This window comes from Protopterus annectens, chromosome 11.part0, assembly GCF_019279795.1.
Source record: "Protopterus annectens isolate FY-2018-M chromosome 11.part0, PAN1.0, whole genome shotgun sequence".
NCBI lineage: Eukaryota > Metazoa > Chordata > Ceratodontiformes > Protopteridae > Protopterus > Protopterus annectens.
This window is the reverse complement of record NC_056745.1, coordinates 607,514,895-607,537,662: the sequence shown is the minus strand read 5'-3', so window position 1 is coordinate 607,537,662 and position 22,768 is coordinate 607,514,895.

Here is a 22,768-nt window from a genome sequence, read left to right as displayed (position 1 = left end):
AATACACAATGGTAGGCATGGAACACCACAACCAAGGTGCAAGGGTTGCTAAGGGCCTGCAATAGTGTTCGGCGCGGTAACTATGAATTAGTAGTCAATGCCATGCAAATGAGGCAGATAATACTGAATCGCAAATATCCCGCTGGATGAAGGTTGTACCATACGGCGCAGCGGTATAACACTGAGGAGTGGCTCAGAGGAGATACATGACATCAGCAGAGGGGTGTGCCACCGTAGCAGTAAGCACATTGGAGCATTGCAAATCTGGCCTGTCCGTTGCTAAGCAAAGCCGCAGGACAGGGGTGGGGAGGAATCGTTTAGCTGAGAGCACACATGGTGCCCAAAAGCGCATGTGTACGAGGATGAAAACATGCCCGAAACCCAGTAATCAGATGCACGCGCCGCAAACAATAGCAGAAACAGGAAGGTCAGGGGAAGAAAAGAAGGAAATGCGGAAGTAGGGTAATTGGAGTACTAATGAGCAATCAACACCAATCAACCCACGAAGGCCAATCGACGGCAGCTGACATGTCTGCTTGCAGAAACCTGCAAAACAGGATAGGGGAGGCATTGGAATGCAAAGAAAGGAGGGGAGGTATTGGATTGCAAAGATAGGAGACCTGACACAGCAGAGCAAAGCAAACCGACAGCAGACCGGCAGTAGCACACAACGCAAGATACGCCAGGTCCAGGAAAGTACAAATGAAAGTAGGCTGCAGGATGCACGCCAGAAAATAGTAGGTGCAACGTGCAGAAATGTAAAGGGAAGGTCAAGAGGTAATCCACGGCAGGCAAATTCAACACCAAAGGCACCACAATTGTAGTTCCGGCAGTAAAACACATAAGATAACCTGTATCTACGATCATACATACACACCCTATGACATCATCGGTATTCACAGCACAATAGTATAAAGTGTGAAAGCACCCAACACACACCTGTGTATTCCCAAACACCGCACCATAGGTGTAAACACACGGGGAACTTTTAAAATGTACATGTTGGGAGCTGCCATAGCTGTGATTCATCAGCATGTGTTAGAGACTGACAGTGTTGTGGAGGATGATGCTGACAACCACCGCAGGCCTCGGAGGAGAAGGAGAGTGTTCAGACCAAGGGTAACCTACCAGGGGCTACATGACCTGGAGATAGTAGAGCATTACAGGGTGGACAGGGACATCTTACAGCACATAGTGGAGCTGTGCCGGCCACGCCTGAGAACCAGAAACAACAGAGGGGAACCCAACCCAGTGGACACGAAGGTATGTGTAAGCCTGCGAATACTGGCCACAGGTACCTTTCAAAGGCCAACTGGAGATATAATGGGTATCTCACAGGCATCAGCATCCAGGGTACTACACCAGTTCCTGGATGCCATGTTACCACATGCTAATGATCAGATATACTTCCCCAGAACTCAGGAGGAGTTGGCCAGCAATATGCACCACTTCCACCGTGTGGCACAATACCCGGAGGTACTGGGTGCGATAGACTGCACGCACATACAAATCAAGTCACCACCCAGTGAGCAGGGTAGGCGCTACATAAACCGCAAGGGATTCCACTCCATCAACTGCCAGGTCATGTGCAATACCCAGGGCATTATCATGGATGTGTGTGCTGGCAGCCCTGGTAGCTACCATGACTCCCATATCTGGCATGCCTCACAGCTGTATCAGGTATTTGTCAGGGGGGACATCCCACATGGCCATCTCATGGGGGATGCTGGCTATGCACTGGAGCCGTGGATGATGACTCCCATCAGAAATGCACACACACCCATGCAAGAATGCCATAATGAGGCACACACACAAACCAGAATCATCATAGAGCGTGTGTTCGGGATGCTGAAATCATGGTTCCGGTACTTGGATACATCTGGTGGAGCCTTGCAGTACTCTCCAGGCACATGTGCCCACATCATCATAGTATGCGCCATGCTACATAATATGATCCTGCAGAAGCAGCTGCAGCAGGGACAAAATGGTGAAGGCCCTCATAGCCCACTGCAATTGCCAAGGCCATTACAGGCACAGTGGGATTCAGACCATGAACACACTGTGCCAGCCCCAGTAGGCAGACTGAGGCATGCCCAATATGCCTATGCCTTGGCAAAGAGGGAACGTATAGCACATACTCTGACAGTATAGGCCCCTACGGACTGACACCTCTCCACCTCCACACACAGTAAAATGGATGGCACACAAACATGACCACCTGTAAATTGTAATGTATAGGTGGCCCAATGTGTGACTCCTACATAGGCAGCCCTCAAACATTGTAAACACAACAGCCAGTGGAACACGGAATGCCAACACCTGAACAGTACATGAGCCTTACAGCATGTGGTGCTGTGTGCCTGTCACGTTCCCCGCCAGATATATAAATATATATATATCCATATATAGATATATATATATATATATATATATATATATATATATAGATATACATAGATATAGCTATATATATATATATATATATATATATATATATATATATAGATATATAGATATATATATATATATATAGATATATGTATATATATATATATATATATATATATATATATATATATATATATATATATATATATATATATATATATATATATATATATATGTACACATATGCATATATATAATACAGATAGAAAGGTTAATGGAGGGATATATGGTGATATAGATGGATTCAGCGATATCTGCAAATATAATAGATAGATCAACGACATTCATAACAACTTGGAGGTACAAATAAATAGGATACTGCCAACCATGGAATGTGTAACATACTGACATGCGTAACCACGAGGCTGAAAGACCGATAGAACACAGTACCGGAACAGTACATCCACGAGTAATAGTATGATGATATGAAGGGACAGTTAGTCACCACTGCCGGTGTCGCGGTCCACGTAGGTACTGTGTTCAACTGTGCCTGTGAGTGCCGTAGTCTGTGTAAGTGTGCGTTGAGGGTGCCATGTGCGTCTCTGTGTGACTGTAATGTGTGTGTGTCCGCAACATGTGTTTGTTAGTGCCAAGTCAGAGGCAGATCAGTACGGTAGGTGTGGGTATAGCTAGCCGTAGGCATACAGTTACTACCTGTCCCACAGTAGGAGGGACAGCCCCACCCTGGGCAGGTGTGTCCTGACATAAAACAGTACAAAGGGCAAATGTCCGAGATGGTAGGACATAAATATGTCCCATATATAATGTAACAGTCGTATTTAATAGTTAGAATAGAAACTTAAATGTTACATGCAATATGATAAGTAGCCAAAGTCACACAACAATAGGTATGTAGTGAGGATAAAAGTATGTGCTAACCTGTGTACTGACCGTGGCTACGTGTTGGCCTGTAAACACCGCTTTGTGTCCCGCAAGTGTCCAACAATGACCATATGAAAAGGTGGCAACCCATGGCAAACAAGCTCTTTTAACAACACAACCACAATGACTGCAAATATCTGGGCCAGAAATACAAGGGATAGCTGTCACTTACACATATCCCCTGATATATCGCTGCAATTACGGAGGTATACAAGTAGCAAGCTCACCTGCAGATGATATAGAAACCAATTAACAACGGCCCAACGTACAATCCCGTAACATAACTGTTAGCTCTCTAATTAGGGATGGAGCCCACACACATATATACGGATTATGTAGAAATGCAAGGCCCACAAACCTGTATATGTTACGTACAACCACCGACGTCCCCCACACTAGAAACTAAAGCAATACAGACTGTAATAGCAGCACAAACATCCAGTCAGTCAATTACATCTGCAGAACCCTCAACATACCGTGTGAGAGACACAATTAAAGGCGTCATGCAAAATTGCAGGCGTTGTATAATGGAACAAACAGCCATGTTACAGGTTTTGATTGCAATACTCCATTATCAGACGTTGGGATGACAGGTGCACCCACATGTTGAACAAAATACTCTACCTGTCACACACAATCCACGGGGGACATGAATCCAAACTATACTTTTCTCCATGCATAGCAGTTGCAGTTACACATAACAAAACACAATACAGACCGTCTCCCCGAAGGTAGGGCAAATAGGCAATACCCAAGTGGAGAATCCAATTATACCCCTCTGTTGCCACGTAATTGGTGAATGGAGTAGCTGCACAGCTGATATGCAAGTAATTAGTCACTCAGGAACACCAATTGGCGGGATGAATCCACATGCTTCAGGTATCGACGTATATAAGGATGACTTGCCAGACATTCAAACCGTATGCTCATACCGAATAACAGTTGAAACACTGTGAGAGAGATAGAAACGATTTGCCGTAACAACAACAAGGTATGTAGAACACCCGATATGTAAGGTTATGTATAGCATGATCTGTATTAATTAGTTTTACTGTATGTATAGCCTGGTTTGCATTAATTAAACGTGTCCGCAATGCACAAAGTGGGGAAAGGTATTTATGTAGTGATGTCTTGCTGAGCATACTAACGCTTGTAGAAACTGTGCGTCCAGCAGTGGGACACAAGGTACACAGCACAGACACCACAAGGGATGCTACATGAGGGCGTTAAACAGAACAATGCCATACAACCCGCCATCAGTGGTAGGGTATGTCCAACAAGGATATAGCAGGGGATAGTATATGTTGATATACTGTCACAGCACGCATGTGTATGGGCATATAACATTAATGACATATGTAAGGTGGTCCCGCTGTGCAAGTATGCTTTGCGTTATGGGATACTATGTGAAATATGTGTAATGTATAGTATTATAGGTAGATATGACAGATATTCTACACAGCATAACAGGCATATCATGCATACCACAGGTATCGTCTATTGGTATGTACAATAACAGGATACATATGGCCTGTAGGTATGGGACATAGTAATAGCATGATAGCTAATCTAAATGGAAGGGCTACCAAGTAACCGTGCACAAAGTACATGTAATAGCTTCACAGGTGCATAGTGGGGTACTATGCAGTCTGGCAAGTCCATGTGTAAGCACAACTACAGTGTTCACACTAGTGGCACCTCTCTAGGGTAGTGTCCTGTGAACAGCAGAGCCAGGTGTCACCTGCACCTCTGCACAGTACAGCCACTGCAGTGATCCCAGGCCTACATGTGTCCCCCAACCACCAAGGAAGGTATCACATGAACAGTGCTACTGAGTGTCCCTGCATGATGTAAATAGGACTTATGTTCCACAGCATGATGAGTGTCCAGTTTGGGAATGTAACCCAGAAGCACATCCCACTCATTATGTCGTGTATGAGGATTATATCCAGCAATAATGTTGTGGACATGGGCCCTGTCTGATCAGCAGAGGTCACCCCTGAGTATGTAGTATGCAAATGTGTACAGATGTGGTGTCCGTAGTGCAGCCGCATATTTAAACTTTTGGAGCTCAGTAAACGTTATGGCGTGTTAATGTTGTGGCATGTAAAGCTGTAGCTGTTGTGTAAGGTACACCCTAAATGGGGTGGTGGACCCTTGAATGTGTGTAGATGTCTTGAGTTCAGAGGAACAATGGGTGCCTATGTACCAGCTACACACCCAGTACAGATAGGTGTGGCCATGTAGAAGGATATCCACGCCACAGTGGCAATACGGTAACCACAGGAGTGGATGCGACATATGTGTGTACTGCAAACATGTACAATGTGATATGTATGTAGGGGACTACCATCCATGTGATAGTGGGTGAATGGTGTAATGCAAAGGTGATGTGCATGCACCTTGTGTCATGCAGCTTGATGCCATGATAGTCATATTATGTATCTGTCACAGCGACACCCGTATGGTTGGAGTCAGTATCAGCTGGTGGATCAATCATGGTGCTTGGTATGTAGGGGTTTGAAAGCTAGGCAGGGAAAGTCCCCTGTGCTAGCCTGTTCCACAGGGAAGCATATATTGAACATGAGGGGCCCTATGACTGTGGACCGTGGTATGCAAAATGTACCTGACATGTAGTAGGTACTATGGTATGCTGGCTTCACTGTGTGTCCTGTCCATGAGCCACATAGCATAACATCCTGAGACACAGGGTACGATGTGCAGGTGGATGTGTATGTTGTCAATACCAGAATGGGGAATGGTGCTGAAAGGCAATGAGAGGACAATGTAGGATGTGTGGACTCCCGTACCATCAGCAACTGCCCTGGTAACTGTATGAAAGGAGCCCACCATGTGTAGGGGCCATGCTCTGGCCTTAACAAGCCCAACCCAGGTGGCAGCAAAGGATGGGAGCCCAACAATGTCTCTGTGAATGACGTCCTTGATGATGTGCCCCATAGCCATGCAGAACAGTCCAGTCAGGTGTGTAGGACTATAGTCCCACTCGTGCAATGTGGTGCCACCTGTGTGTAGTGTGATAAATGCTGCTGTGTGCCATTCAGGGGCTACAATGTCTGAAACAAGGCTATTACTGAATATGGTGGCCTAGTGGGGAGACATGTAATTCAGAGGTTGGTGGACATCACAGCCTGGGACGTTGGAAGGTGACATGGGGCCAGTGTCCCAGGACATATAGAGTGTAGGTCAGTACTGTGTAGGTGTGACCACAGGGACACCACAATGTCCATGTGTGGATTGCGGCCCTGTAGTGAGTGAGAGGGTGTAATGCCAGCATTGAATCCATCCTCCAGCATGTTGCCAACAACACCTGGGTCTGCAATGTTCCTGAGTGACTGTTGTATGTGACAGCAGATGTGGGTGTTGCCATCGAATACTGACATACCACCATAATGCCTGGTGGTACACCCCGGAATGTGTGGCAGTCATGTTTACGTAGCTAGTCTTGGAGTATGTGATGAGGGACCCTGTGGCCCCACCACAGCTGACCAGTGAGCCACCCCACACATGGGAATGTACACCTCTGTGCAACAGCCTACACCTGTTGTTGTACATCATATGTCCATGGAACATGACCACCAGCGTGGCGTCTGTTATCTGGTGTGTACCATCATGGCTCTGTGTGGAATAGCATGATCCACGCAGTTGTGTACATACTAATGAAGTGCACTGGGGTATGTGTCAGCATTTGTATGTGCATTTTCCATCTGCACGGGTATCATGATGTTAACAACCGCTGTCAGCAGACGTCTGTAGTAGGTGTTGTAGTACACATGTACTGTGTATGCTGTGATGGGTGTGTTGCCGGGATGTGGCTAACAAGGTCGATTAGCATATGTTCAGAATCCACCAATGAGGGGATAACCCCAGGTGTGTAACACCAGTCACATGGTGGTAGTGTTCATGCCAAGGGTAATGTAGGTTTTGGAGGTGGTGTGTATGGGTTGATCCAGCAGAGCGGAGGGTATGACTCATGGATGTGTCGGTACATGAGTGGCTATCCCAGTGAAGTGTGGGGTAGTGTCAGTCACACATCAGTAGTAGCTGTCTGAGGCCCAATGTCCACTATACCAACATAGAAGGTATGTTACCCATGGGGTATGATGTTGACTCTGTCGCTTGTTACAATATGTATAGCTATCCCAGACACAGTTAGTTGCACGTGGAGCACCTCTGATGCATTGTGCTAAGTAACTTTCCAGGATGTGTGCAAAACATAGTGGGATATGGGAACCCCTCAGCTGTGTCTGTGCCAGTCCAGGTATGTGCCTGAAAGGTATGGTCTGTCTATAACCTGTCATTGCAGGTGTGCTCTGCAGAGCCTAGAGGCAGGTCCCAGTCACTGCAGAGATGTTTGAGTGATGCATTATGAGGTGTGCCTTGCCTGCGTGTGTCACAGAGGAAGATGCAAGCATTGTGTCACATGACCCCATTTCGTGCCTGCCAGTTACCGTCCTGCCGGTGACAGTTATTGGAAACTGTGCAAGACAGGCAGTATAGAAGCAGCAAGAGCCTTACATGTGAGCTGTACTCCCAGGGCTGACAGGTGCAAGTCATCTGTGCCACAGCATTGTGTTTGACCAGGACAGTCATAGCGGACAGATACCACATGCCTGTGGAATGACAATAGGAGCATAGGCAACTGTTGAAGTGACACAGTCGGTCATTGTACAGTGGTATCATGTCCGAACGAATGCAAAATGCTCCCCAGGGCTAGGCCCACACCCTCAGGGCTATAAGACTGGTGAGCTATTGCATGTCCCTGCACACGTAGTCTGTGAAGTGGCATCACAGGGCAGTCACACTAACATGGAGAATGACAGTCATATCGTACCTGGTGAGGTGTGGCATGGGTGCATAGGTTATGTTGCAGAAGCAGTTACCCGACAGCAAGATGTGTTTACTAACGCCTTGTGTAGCCTGCTGTGTGGAACTGCAGTGTGACTCCCTACAGAGTCAGCTATGACTGGTGTGTTGTGAATGTTATAACTCACTATTGGCTGTATGTGATGGGCACACATGAGTCTGTGGGCTATAAGCTGGTGATGTTGTCTTCCATGATGGGGGCTACCTCTGGTGACTACAGTGAGTATGGAGATGTACTGCACAAGTTGTCCTCGTAGGTGTGGTCAGTGGTGTAGATCATGTGAGACTATGTGATGGGTGGGGTGTGTTGCGAATGTTACACATCCCCAAATGACTGTCAGGTGCAGTCAGGGTTGGTGACAGCATTACCCCCAGCCATAGCTGTCAACCTCCTGTCCCCAAACTGAGGAACATTAGCCCTCATACTGTGTGACAAATGGGCAAAACATGGAACACTTACAACTGGCTTACTAACAGCGTCAACTAGGAAGGGCATATGATGGCTAAAATAGGCTGGTCTTACATATATAAAAGATATTCCAATGAATTAATATGATTCCCATCTATTTAGCCATGGCTAGCAGGTAAACTATTTACAACAATGAATGTGTGACAGACCCTTCCAATGTGGAACCTTGAGGAACATGCACCTTTTAGAACCCCAAATGAGGTATGCCCTCGTAATGAGGTACACCTGAGAGCTATGCCCCCAGCACGGCTGCAGAAGTGCATCCCCCACAGACAGTAGTGCTGTATGTTGGGAGGTGGGCATTGAATGTGTACATGAGACAATTGCTCTATTGCCACATGTACGACATATCCCTCATATAGTCAGGCAGTAGCACTGGTACGTGACAGTTGGACATGCCTGTATATACAACCATGTCCCACAGGATATGTACGTTACGTGTGTACAACAGCTGTCGTACCTTAAGCAAGCTGGGAAGTGTAGGACAGCCAGTGTACCTGTGGGAAATGGTGTGCTATAGTAATCAGTAGCTCATGACATGCTCACAAGTTCTGAACAAGTGCCTAGCATGACCATACAATACAGATAGGGTGTTGGATAATATCAACCCACAAGTGGTGATGACAGTCATTTAGGGTGGCACCGCACTATAACCCTGCTGAGTATGGTGTGCATGTCCATGAACCATTAGCACTGTAGATGTTAGCAGTACAAGACAGCACGGATATTTGATTACAAATACCTTTGCATGTCACAGGAGTGTTCCACCAGTGGCCTGTTGACAGAATCACAACTACAAAAGGTGCAAGAGTGACATGTGCACAGCACACCAGTGCCAGCTACAGTAGAACAGGGTTAATGTGTTGTACCCCACCCTCATTGTAGCCCATACCACACAGACAAATGTTAGGCATCTGTGTATGTAAGGCTGTGAATGGCCATGACCTATCAGTATAGCTGTGTCAGTGTTGTGAACAACATACAGAATGGGCTGTGTGGGTGAGGTGTGTGACATATGTGCACAGTCTAATGGATGATACCAGCAGTGTCACCGCTAGGTGAACATCCCTGTACCCATAAACTACTACCTAGGCTGTGGTCAACATTATGGACACTGTGTAAGGGATGGTGCTGTGCAGTGCACCCTCCGACATGGTGACGTCTCCAGGCCCCTTAGGTAGTCATATGAGGTACCCATGTCATGTCAGGGTGCCATCCATGAGCACGGAGATCACTGGACAGGCATATACAGCACTGTGGTGACCAATATTGGATCACATACCACCTGTATGGGGTAATGACTATGCATGAATGTGTGATACCAGCCTTCACAATCCACACCTCCACTATGCAGCATGCTGTCTACCTTGCAGAAGGACATTTGCTACACCATGATGATGGACATGCTACATGTCCATATCCTGATCTATATGACATATGTCATGGACAGCCACAGTCCTAATACTAGGACCGCCACAGGCTGGACAGATCCCTGTGCCATATATGTGACATACTCCCACCATACCATGCAACCTTGTCCATCAAAGCTGCACATGTCATCCCAGTCATACATGGTGTGATGGCCGCATGGTAGATGTACTATCAACTGACTGGATCAGTAATGTGGCACTGATGCACCTTGCGGTGGCACAATGGCTGTCTGTTACAGCTTGGAAACCATGCCCGCACATGCTATGGTTAATAACCATCCCTGCGAATGTCGTCTGACTAGCCATTGTCCCATGTCTATCACATATGCAATACAGGCGAACCGTGGCAGGATGTTGAACAGTTGTACAGTGCTGTGTAGATGTATATGGCAAAACACTTGCACGTACAGGTGTCCATGCGTATGTGTGCATTGTCACTGCTCAAGTCCATTACGGCTGTGTCTCTGTGTTGATTTGTGACATATACACAGCATCCAGGTCAACAGTAGTACCGTGGACACATCGAAGCATGTGCAGATAGGTAAGAACACAAGTGCAGGCAAATAGACATGCCCACAGCAAGACAGCATTTACATGGAGTATGTACACTGTAATGAGGTGACACACATATATGGTGATGATATCCAATGCATAATGGGTGTGACATGTGTGACACAAACACGTCAGTCGTGTCAGTGTCATGATGCTTTGCAAAGATAACTGTGCAGATGTAGTAGATGTCATAGAAATGTATGTGCAGCAGTATCTCTGTACATCTCTGAAACTGTGACCTGTCACCATCATTATGTCTTACAGATAATGCCCTGTACACGCCTCCCAGCATACACCCGCCAGGAGGATGATGTCCTCATCCCACAGCTCCATGACAACTATGACTTGTTGTTCAGCCATGTGCCACAGCATGCCCAGCAGCAGGATGACCTGTGGCAGGATCTATGCAGGAGGGTGAACGATGTGGGTGGTCATAACCGCACCTACCAGCAGGTGCGCAGACACTGCACGGACCTGATACGACATGCAAAACAGCGTGCCACTGCAATCGCCAGGGAACAAGGTGGAACAGGTGGTGGGCCACCAACCCAGCCCCCACTCACACACACCGAGGAGCTACTGGCCAGTCTGGGGACACCCAGGGAACAGCATCCAGAAACACTAGCTGCCATCGTGAAGGTGGGTGTCTCCCAACCAATGAGCCTGGAGTTGCCTGGTAAGTCAGTACTGCACATATGGCTATTATATCCCATGTAGTTGCATGTGTCACTGTACATTATGTAAAGTAACAACATATGCAAGGTATGTGGACACACATGCTGCATACTACAGTATGCTACGTTGTGTATGCACACATGTGCATACTATATGCTATTACACAGGTGAATGTGTTCACATGCACAGTGCAACCTGTGGCTGTCATACAGTCATGGATAATGTTCATACTGGTGTGAAACCCCTATACCGGTACCTCTGGTGTGCCGCACAGACATGGGTCCATTGCAGGTGAGACTGTCATCAGTATCAGGCATGTTACAGTGTAGATCTATTTGCCATGTGGCCAGTTAACACTTGCACACCTGATGTTTGTTCCAGTCACGATATGCAGGTCGCACCACCCTTCATTCACACATGCCACCCATGTGCAATATATACAAATGTAATGATACACCGACTTGAAACCACAGTACTTGTCATTGCAACATGTGTGGTCAGCTGTGCATACAACGGTGGAGGTGTTCTACAATGGAGGCATATGTAGTATGCATTGGAACAACATGTGTGGTACACACAGTACCACACAGTGAGCTGTGATATGGGCAGCCCACAGGTGTCACCATTGTGTCATATGCCCCTGCATTGGGTGCACACATTGTGATGTGCCACCTGACATGTCCCAGACATTTAGTGTTCTGTCTGCAATATTGTCACACTATCGCATGACCTATATCCCACATACCAAACATACAACCCGTTGTCTGCATATCCCTGTGGATTGTGACATATCTGACATCTATGGGTGTATGTCATATGGGGCAACACAGACATGTGGAAAAGATGCCCATCACACACAATTGGCCAACACATGTGCACACATGGCCATGGGGGATGGCCAGAGACATGTAGCCACACAGTACTTGGGATGCGTATACACCCTGTTGCACACTGTCCACACATGGTCCAATTATAGTCTTAGTTGACTGATTATACAGTTGATGTGGTACACTGGAAAACCTAAAAGCCTGTGCACAGCTACTGGAGGTGTCACTGAAGTCTACCATATACGATCTGTTGAACATCACGACTGTGTTGCAGTTATGGCTATGCAATGTGTACATATTATGCATTCTACAGCAACATAGATGCATGTTGCCATGCAATGGCACAGTGTGTGTACTTCACACTGTATAGCAATGTAGACGGCTCACACTACCCTCCCATGCTCATGCACATTTGCTAAACATGCATTTTATCTGTAGGGCATACACACAACACTGCAATGTGAAGCCCATTATGATGCTGTACATGTGTCAGGACACCATTGTGTCAAACATGTATGCATGTTAATGCACATGTCAGCAGATTACATGTCAAGGTCATGTCAGCCATGTGTACTGTTATCCTGTTCTGGGCCACATGGTGTATCACGAGGATGCATGCATACTACCATGATTGTGTGAACTGCATGGCTACTGATATGACACCTGCTTGCTGTAGTGTGCACCCCAGGGATGTATGCTTACTAACACTATAAATGTCTGAGCTGCATGCCCTCTGCTGTATCACAGGCATGCTGCATGCCATCTGAAAAATCACATGCATGGTGTGTCTGTGTGTGTGTCTGTGTTTGTGTGTCTGTGTTTGTGTGTGTGTGTCTGTGTGTGTCTGTGTATGTGTCTGTGTCTATTGTACTTTACAGTATTTCTTTGCATTCACAGGTGGTGTAGGTGCATTACCCTCCTGCAGTCCATCTGATGTTAGTGTCCCCCACAGATACTAGCAGTGATGAACACATGCATGAGGTACAGGCAGGGTTGTCAGGGGCTGAATCTGTGCCAATGGTTACCATCCCAGCTATGTCCTCCTCTTCCCCGCACACAGTTCAGCTGCCAACACATACCGCATCACCAGTGGCCATAGAGGAAGGACAGTCAGCGTCTGTTAGCGTGGAACAGGAAAGTGTGGTGGCTACAGAAGGTGTGTCTACACACCATGGTGTCAGTGTAATGACTGCAGATGTGCCACACAGGCATGTGGCCAGTGCTGCTCGTAGGAGAACCTCTGGCAGACATGCACCTGCAGGACAGAGTGCAGCAGCTGGTATCATGAGACGCATGTTCCAGACTGTAATGGGGCACAGGCACGTGCTGAATGGCAGAACAGAGAAGGGCAGAGGCTGCAGAGGGCTGCTATCCATACCCTAAATGACAACATCCAGGCATTGGCAAATGCTCAACAGCAGATTCCTAATGTTCTGGATAGGCGATTAGGTGAAATGGTCGGAATCCTTGACAGAGGCATGGCAATCCATGAGTGGGAGCTGTCTGTGCTGGAACACCTGGTAGGAGTGAGGCGTAGGCCACGTGGATGTAGGCCAGCAACACCACCTAGTGTAGGTCGACGTGAGCGTGCCACCTCACATGCCCGCTCCCATAGTGCTGGTAGCAGTAGCAGTGCAGCTGGTGCTGCGCTGTCAACACCAGGACACAGCAGGCCATGTGGACGTGGCCCTGGATGGTCTCAGCGGGGACACGGTTCCAGCGGACATGTGTCGGACAGTAGCCACTCTGTACCTCCACCTGGTAGTGCCCGTGCAACCATAGGCAGGCACAGGTCACGTGGCCGTGGACAGACACAGTGAGCTGTACAACCTTCTCTGTACAATCTGGGGCTGTCAATTATACCCCATGTAGGCCTCACTAATGGCAGAACTGTGTACACACATACACGCACACAGCAAACACAACTGTAGGGCTCCACAACATCCACATGCATTCTGCACAGACATGTCCAGTCAGCTCACCGGCCCTTACACACACACATGATGTTATCCATTGGTGCAGCCTATGCCCTTGGCAAACATATCACCCTGTGCATATGATGAAGCCTGTGCCGCATCCCTGTCATCCACACCATCGGTGCAGGGTTATGCACAAATATTCTGATGCACAGGGTGAACAGCATAGTGAGAGGTGTATGTAATATTACCTGTGTATGCATAGTGAGGGATGTGTATGTTGCAGTAGTTGTGTGTGAATACTGAGTGATGTGTATGTGATATTACCTGTGTATGCATAGTGAGGGATGTGTATGTTGCAGTGGTTGTGTGTGAATACTGAGAGATGTGTATGTGACATAGGTTGTGTACTGTCGGCATGCACTGATAATACCATGTAGTGCAGATGCAGCATGCATTGTGATGTGTTCACGGTATGTGTCTCGGTTACATCTGTAGCACCATGTTGGTTGTGATACCCTGGTTCCCTCCTATGGTGTACTTGCATGTGCCTACAGGTAGCAGTGTTTGCAGTCCCCCACATGTAACTGTGGATTGCTCACAGGCACGTCTGGCAATATCAGCATGCTACATGTACCCTCAACCTGACTGTTGGAAACACCAACATGACACAGATGTCCGCACATATACTGCACCTGATGCATGTGGTCAGTGCCACAGGCTACACTGGACAGAGACGTGACATACATAGCAGGACACATTACAGGTATGGTCACATGGTGCAGGGGTTGTACACATCGGTCTGGCCAATGATGTTGTGAGGTGACACTTGGTAGCTGGAGACCACACTGTGCAGCAGTAGGACCCTGTAACAGTATGGGAACATGGCCACGTTCACGGGGTGTACACCACTATAACGCACACCCCATAGTGTGCAGGTGGGGACCCTTGCCTATGTGGTCATCACCCTCACAGTATTATGCACCCACACAATGTGTCACAGAGAAGGAACATGCACAGGTAGCCAGTATGGCTGGGACCTATGGCATCAACAGGGTAGTGCAATGCATCACCATTACGGGTTAGTCACCACGTGGGGTTAGTGATCATTTCTCACTGTATATTAGCATACACCCTCACACCAAGCACCACACATACATACAGACACACACACACTGTGGTGACCACACATGTGTATACGGACAGCCGACGTGTGTGATGCACCACACCGGCCAACATCATGCTTCCCACACTGACGTATGTACAGATCTCTACAATGGTGTACAAGGATGTGTAACAACTGGGACATATTCCCTGCGATATGTGGCATCTCTGGTCACACATTCAGACACACATGGCAGTACTGGGAATTATACACCTGCCATATGATGACACGTTTGATAGACATGCAGCGGTATTGATTGCATTATGTGTACCAAAGCTATATCTGGCAAATGTGCTGCTATATGCACACGGGAGGTTGAAGGTGTTACAGGTGCCATGTGACATATAGTTGGTAACACCTGACCACTGTGTATGCATTATGTCAGCACCGTCACGTAACAGCGACATAGCGTACTGTTTGCACAAAGCATGATAGGATGGTGTGTGACACAACTGTGAGCCACCCCCTGCACACATACATCTACACAGGTGGTACACCACATTATGTACACACATCCCTCCATATGTGCTGTTTGTATGTCACTGTATACAGGAGTCAATGATGGGTCTGCATTGCAGCTGCATGTCGTAGGTTGGTGCAACTATGGTACGGACATCGGCCACTGCACATGCATGGTTGCAGCATGCACAGTACAGATGTCACATGTGTCTCCTGTTGCCATGTTTGTATGCATTGCTATTGTTGGACATGTGTGTTGACATACATAACACATGGACTGTGGTATGATATCACGGGTGTCACAGGCGACCAGTACAAGGGTATGTGTCCCGGTCAACATTGCTACCCCCTGTAGTGTGGGCATTCAACAGACATGGGCCCACCTTCCATTCGTGTGTAGCATTGATTAGGCCACTGTTATGCACGAGGTACATCACAGGCTATGTATGTATGTGTTGTGTGTGCAGTCCATGCACACATCCACACAATCACATGTATGACATATCCAGACTTGTGTTCATTGGTGTACAGCAACAGTCAGGTGTCACAGCTGTGTAAGGGCCGTGGTATGTCTTGAGCCGACCTGTGCATGTATACTGGTATCATTGCAATGCATAACACCTGTTGGATCCCTGTTGGTACATGTGTACGCTGCACAGCTGGTGTACACCTCTGTACAGTACCTGCACCTGTGACAGCTGTGATGGCAGCTGTGTGTGTACAGGTAGCTGCATGTGTGACCGCCCTGTGCGTGAGGACAGTTATACCTTCCTGTGCCCTTCTGTGTATACACTCCATCTGCATGCACGACAGGCCTTTGCAACAGCTAAGTGTGTGAGCATGCCCAGTATGCTGTTGTGTAGATGGACACACAGTACAGTCCATGTACACAGTTGTGTAGATGGACACACGGTACAGTCCAATCTGAGACCTTCTGTGTTTACACTCCATCTGCATGCAAGACGGCCCTTTGCAACAGCTAAGTGTGTGAGCATGCCCAGTATGCTGTTGTGTGGATGGACACACAGTACAGTCCATGTACACTGTTGTGTAGATGGACACACGGTACAGTCCAATCTGAGACCTTCCGTGTTTACACTCCATCTGCATGCAAGACGGCCCTTTGCAACAGCTAAGTGTGTGAGCATGCCCAGTACACCGTTGTGTAGATGGACACACAGTATATTCCACACTGCGCCCTTCTGTGATTAGACTCCATGTGCATGCTAGACGGCCCTTTGCAACTGCTAAGTGTGTGAGCATGCCCTGCACGCTGTTGTGTAGATGGACACACAGTACATTCCACACTCCGCCCTTCCGTGATTAGACTCCATGTGCATGCTAGATGGCCCTTTGCAACTGCTAAGTGTGTGAGCATGCCCAGTATGCCATTGTGTAGATGGACACACAGTACATTCCAAACAGACATGTGATACTAAGCATGTGGGCATGGCCATTGACATCCTGTATAGCCATGGTGGTCATCCAGGCAACAGATGTCCATTTTCAATGTCACGATAGATGCCTACATTGAGCACACTGGTTGCTGTCTCAAAGGGTGTACTGTCTGTAGCGCATCCCATATCTATTTAGTGTTGTAGTGCTCCGTAGATATTTAGTTGGCCCGATGACAGCACTGCCGTGTTTGTCTACGTCTACCTTGGGACAGTAATATGCTTTCAGACTGCTCATTCTCTAAACATTCCCTATCGGCATCTTTGCCTTTGCGGATGATGTCACCCACCTAGAAGTATGCCTCTGGGAGTGCTGTGTTCAGTAATCTCGGTAGCGCATTCTGTAAATGCATAATGCTGTAGTGTGATAAGGTAGTTAGGTGTATGTTCAACTCCCGGCCCTGCCAAGTGTGTGTGTGTGTGTGTGTGTGTGTGTGTGTGTGTGTGTGTGTTTCCAGCTGCCTGGGGACACAGTAATGCTTTTACATGCCTCACAATACATACATTCCCTATCGGCGTCTTTGCCTTTGCGGATGATGTCACCCACCTAGAAGTATGCCTATGGGAGTGCTGTGTTCAGTAATCTCGGTAGCGCGTTCTGTAAATGCGTAATGCTGTAGTGTGATAAGGTAGTTGGGTGTATGTTCAACTCCCGGCCCTGCCAAGTGTGTGTGTGTATTTCCAGCTGCCTGGGGACACAGTAATGCTTTTACATGCCTCACAACACATACATTCCCTATCGGTGTCTTTGCCTTTGCAGATGATGTCACCCACCTAGAAGTATGCCTCTGGGAGTGCTGTGTTCAGTAATCTTGGTAGCGTGTTCTGTAAATGTGTAATGCTGTAGTGTGATAAGGTAGTTAGGTGTATGTTCAACTCCTGGCCATGCCAAGCGTGTGTGTGTGTGTGTGTGTGTGTTTCCAGCTGCCTGGGGACACAGTAATGCTTTTACATGCCTCACAACACATACATTCCCTATCGGCGTCTTTGCCTTTGCGGATGATGTCACCCACCTAGAAGTATGCCTCTGGGAGTGCTGTTTTCAGTAATCTCGGTAGCCCGTTCTGTAAATGCGTAATACTGTAGTGTGATAAGGTAGTTAGGTGTATGTTCAACTCCCGGCCCTGCCAAGTGTGTGTGTGTGTGTGTGTGTGTGTGTGTGTGTGTGTGTGTGTGTGTGTTTCCAGCTGCCTGGGGACACAGTAATGCTTTTACATGCCTCACAACACATACATTCCCTATCGGCGTCTTTGCCTTTGCGGATGATGTCACCCACCTAGAAGTATGCCTCTGGGAGTGCTGTTTTCAGTAATCTCGGTAGCGCATTCTGTAAATGCGTAATGCTGTAGTGTGATAAGGTAGTTAGGTGTATGTTCAACTCCCGGCCCTGCCAAGTGTGTGTGTGTGTGTGTGTGTGTGTGTGTGTGTGTGTGTGTGTGTGTGTGTGTGTGTGTGTTTCCAGCTGCCTGGGGACACAGTAATGCTTTTACATGCCTCACAACACATACATTCCCTATCGGCGTCTTTGCCTTTGCGGATGATGTCACCCACCTAGAAGTATGCCTTTGGGAGTGCTGTGTTCAGTAATCTCGGTAGCGCGTTCTGTAAATGCATCATGCTGTAGTGTGATAGGGTAGTTAGGTGTAAGTTCGATTCCCAGGCCTGCCAAGTGGGTGTGTGCATGCTCCTGTCCGCCTGGGGACTCAGGTTATGCTTTTAGACGCTTCGCACCACGGATATATCCTGCTGACGTCTTTGTCTTTGCGGATGTTGACACGCACCTAGTAGAATGCCTGTGGGTCTGCTGTGTTTAGTAATCTCGGTAGCATGTTCTGTAAATGCGTCATGCTGTAGTGTGATAGGGTAGTAATGTGTAAGTTTGATTACCAGCCCTGCCACGTGTGTGTGTGTGTCTGTGTGTGTATGTCTGTATCTCTCCCTCTCTCTCTCTCTATATATATATATATATATATATATATATATATAAAATCTATTTTCTGCCCATAACTCTGCTCTTGCATGGACAGCTGACTGTTTCATGTATCGCATATTTGCATAGCTTTCACATACCAATGGGGTAGATTGCAAATCCCAACATTGTCCATGCAACGTCCGTGTTACGGGCGGTGTTACACGCCCTTACAGGCGTTTGCTGTATATCTTGGCAGACATCTATCCTTGCTGTACTCTCACTGTACTCATACACACCGGAGGCTTCATGTATCATGGCCTAGTTTTGCTGTGTGTATGTCTGTTTGTGCTGTGTGCATGGCTGTGGGTATGTCCCACTATCTTCATTTGTAAAGGTGACAGCCCTATAGGTACTTCATGTAGACTGCTGTGTCATTTGACATGTCAGCGCATACCTGCGGACATTACTGAACGTCCTACTGCAGCGCATTTCATACCTTCTGCGTTATCTTGCAGTCGATAATGCTGTTTCCTCACACATGTATCTGTTTCTGATCATACCACTCCACCTCCTAGAGCAAACTTCTGGACAAGGCCTTATCTGATAGTTTGACACATAGGGGCAGTATTGACATGTTGCTCTTACAAACGTAGATAGTTGACACAATAATAGGTTTTGCATTAATATGGCTTTTCTGACGGATTTGGTGTCTTAATCACATGTTTGTCATTATTTCATGACTTCAGTTATCAGGAATGTGCCAGAATGGTACTGATGTTACGTGGAACACACCAAACATATGAGGCAGAACTCTGCACATTCTGCGTAAGTCTGTACAGTTGCGGAGTATGTGTCTGATACAAGATATCAACCTTCTGACACTAATACACACACTGTACGGTGGCATCACAGGCCACATGCCATTACATTTATATTGCAGGACACACCCACCCAGAGAGTTGTATTCCTCACACAGGCCAACAGCTGCTTATCCACACTAATTAGTCTATCATGTATCGTATGTGTGCGCCGGTATTTGCGCTTTCCATCAGTGGCAGAGCTCACGTACGAGTATGGGGGACTGGACATTGTTATGGTGACACTGCATGACACCCTGAGGGACACATTACTTTTGTGTCTATTAACCTTCCACATTGACATTCACAGGGCATACGTTGTCATTCACATTTGTCGGAGTACATGTGTATGACTTGTATATGTTTTCTCATTTGTCCTGATGTCTTTCTTCTCACCTGTCCACCTAGTATCACTAGTTCTGTACATGTATTTTGGACAGGTTACCTTCATACCCCTAACCTGTACACATTATGGGTAGACGCCTCGACGTTTGACCTTTGCCCTTGTTACACTTGTCATAGTAATGTGCCTTTCTGGTAAATTGCTGGCAAGGCATTACGAACTGTGTGGTTAGATAATAGTGACTGACATTTCCATTACATGATTAGTAACACTCATAACATTCGTATTCCTGGCTACGCCAGTATTCTCACAACGTTATGACTTTGTCTGGGGTATATCTAATATAGTCCCTATTTGTATTTCATGTACTATGCCTTAGTGCAGCTGTCTTATTCTGACAGTTTGCCAGTTATGGTTACCATCTTGGTCGTAGGCATGTCCATCCATGATAATCGCCTACATGACACTGATATAGGGCCCTACATATTCCCAAAATGGTTTACGCAATATCCAGTGGATGGTTTGCCCCATTATTGATAATATAGGCATGTGCTATACCCACATCACTCCCACGGGGCGGGCCTACGAAATCTCTGCCAAACAACACCTAGGCCCATTTCTACATACCCATGATTCCCATACCTGACAACCCTCTACAGTACCCATTACACATGTTTAATGTGAGCGGTACTGAAGTGTGGAGACACTTATATGCACTCGGATATCAGTTCATACGTCATACATTCTATCGACACATGTGTCATCACCCTTGCACCTGCTACTGTTGCATGTACAGCTATATCGTATTTGCTGAGGTCACTTATTTTGCGTCAATGTCGGTTGACACTACGTATGGATCAATTTTTGGGTCCTGCAAAGGACACCTATATGCATGTTTAAAGTGTAGAACTTGCTGGACTGTCACTTTCTGGCCAATGGTTTGGAAGGCAGCGGTTTATTCACCTTTCGTGCATGTCTGTCTACCCATATTGGCTATAACGTGGCCTATTTATGTACATATGTCATATCTACGGGACATATGTCTGTTGTGTATACATATATACATGTACAATCCTCATTTCATAACTTGCTTTGGTTTACGTCTGTGGATTATGTGTATACACATATATCTATATCCATACCATACCTTTCCACTGTACAGATTGTCGCAGAGTGTACAGCTGGTTGCCTCTTTATCTTCGGTGTGTTTTACATAAACCTGTGTCTATCTGGCAATGTAGTGGCATTTCATTTGAGACTTACGGTGGGAAATACTGGCACGCAGTTCAGGTTACGACTGCATACTCTTCAGAGAATCCATGCTACTGACACACCCGTTATTCTATCCACTTTCTATATTTGTTCTGGCACATATCTGGGGTTTGTCCCTATTTGTACCGGTAGTTTGCATGCCTTTGTCCGGTTTCATACTTTACGGGGTTAACAGGTTTGAGCCATGTATATCTAATGTGGGGGAAACAGCATTCATTTACTATGTTGTGAGCGGATCACACACGTACAGGCGCACTTGCATTTCCTTATTGTGGGTTACGCGCAGGCGCACATGCATATCCTTATTGTGGGTTACATATGTTTACTAAGTCTTTGTGCTTACGTGGGCTTTATTACTTGTGACAATACCAGTAAATTATCTGTAATCCGGTTAACGGACGTATGCGAAACACACGTTCACCTTTACATATTTAACTGTCTGTACAGCACAGACGCATTCATTACACTTTCACATTATATGTGCTGTAGTCGTAGTTGAACTGGGACTGCATTCACGTTGGCCGGATGCTGTAACCACTATACTTTTGGTGTTCTGACTCATTTATATGCATACCAATAGTACATAGCTACATTAACATATGCCTCACCGCTTCACTTACGATACAGGCATCCATTCTCCTGCTGGGAAAAATGCGGTACTACATGTTACACATTTCCTATTCCCTACTGCTCTGGACCCAAGCTGCATATTTAATCACTGCAGGGATATTCAGAACCCCAAGGCTTATAGTCCTGACACATACAGGTTTTTTATTGTCAGTGTGTTCATGTGGTGATCTGGGTTTAGGCTTGTCCGCCTGGTGAACGGAACTGCCCTGACCATGTTCAAATGTCAGACAAAGCACATGGACAGGGTTTGTCCATTTTAAACATTTTATCTGTGTTTACAGACACAGGTGTTTGGGCACCTGTCAGCAGCTTTTAATGTTGGCAATACATAATATGGGTGGGGGTGGTTACAATACATAATCCACGGTGAGTGGTGTTCACATTCGCATTTGACTATTTCCTTTGTTCATTCATACAAGGATTATTATTTTGCACATGACTTAACTATGAATTAACTACAGGTATGCAGTAGTGCAGTCAACATATGTGAAGGTTTGTTACAGTATAAATGTACGGACCTCTGTAATACTCGGGGACTACCCCACATCCTTCACAACATTTCATGCTAATGTACATACTATTATTCTGTGAAC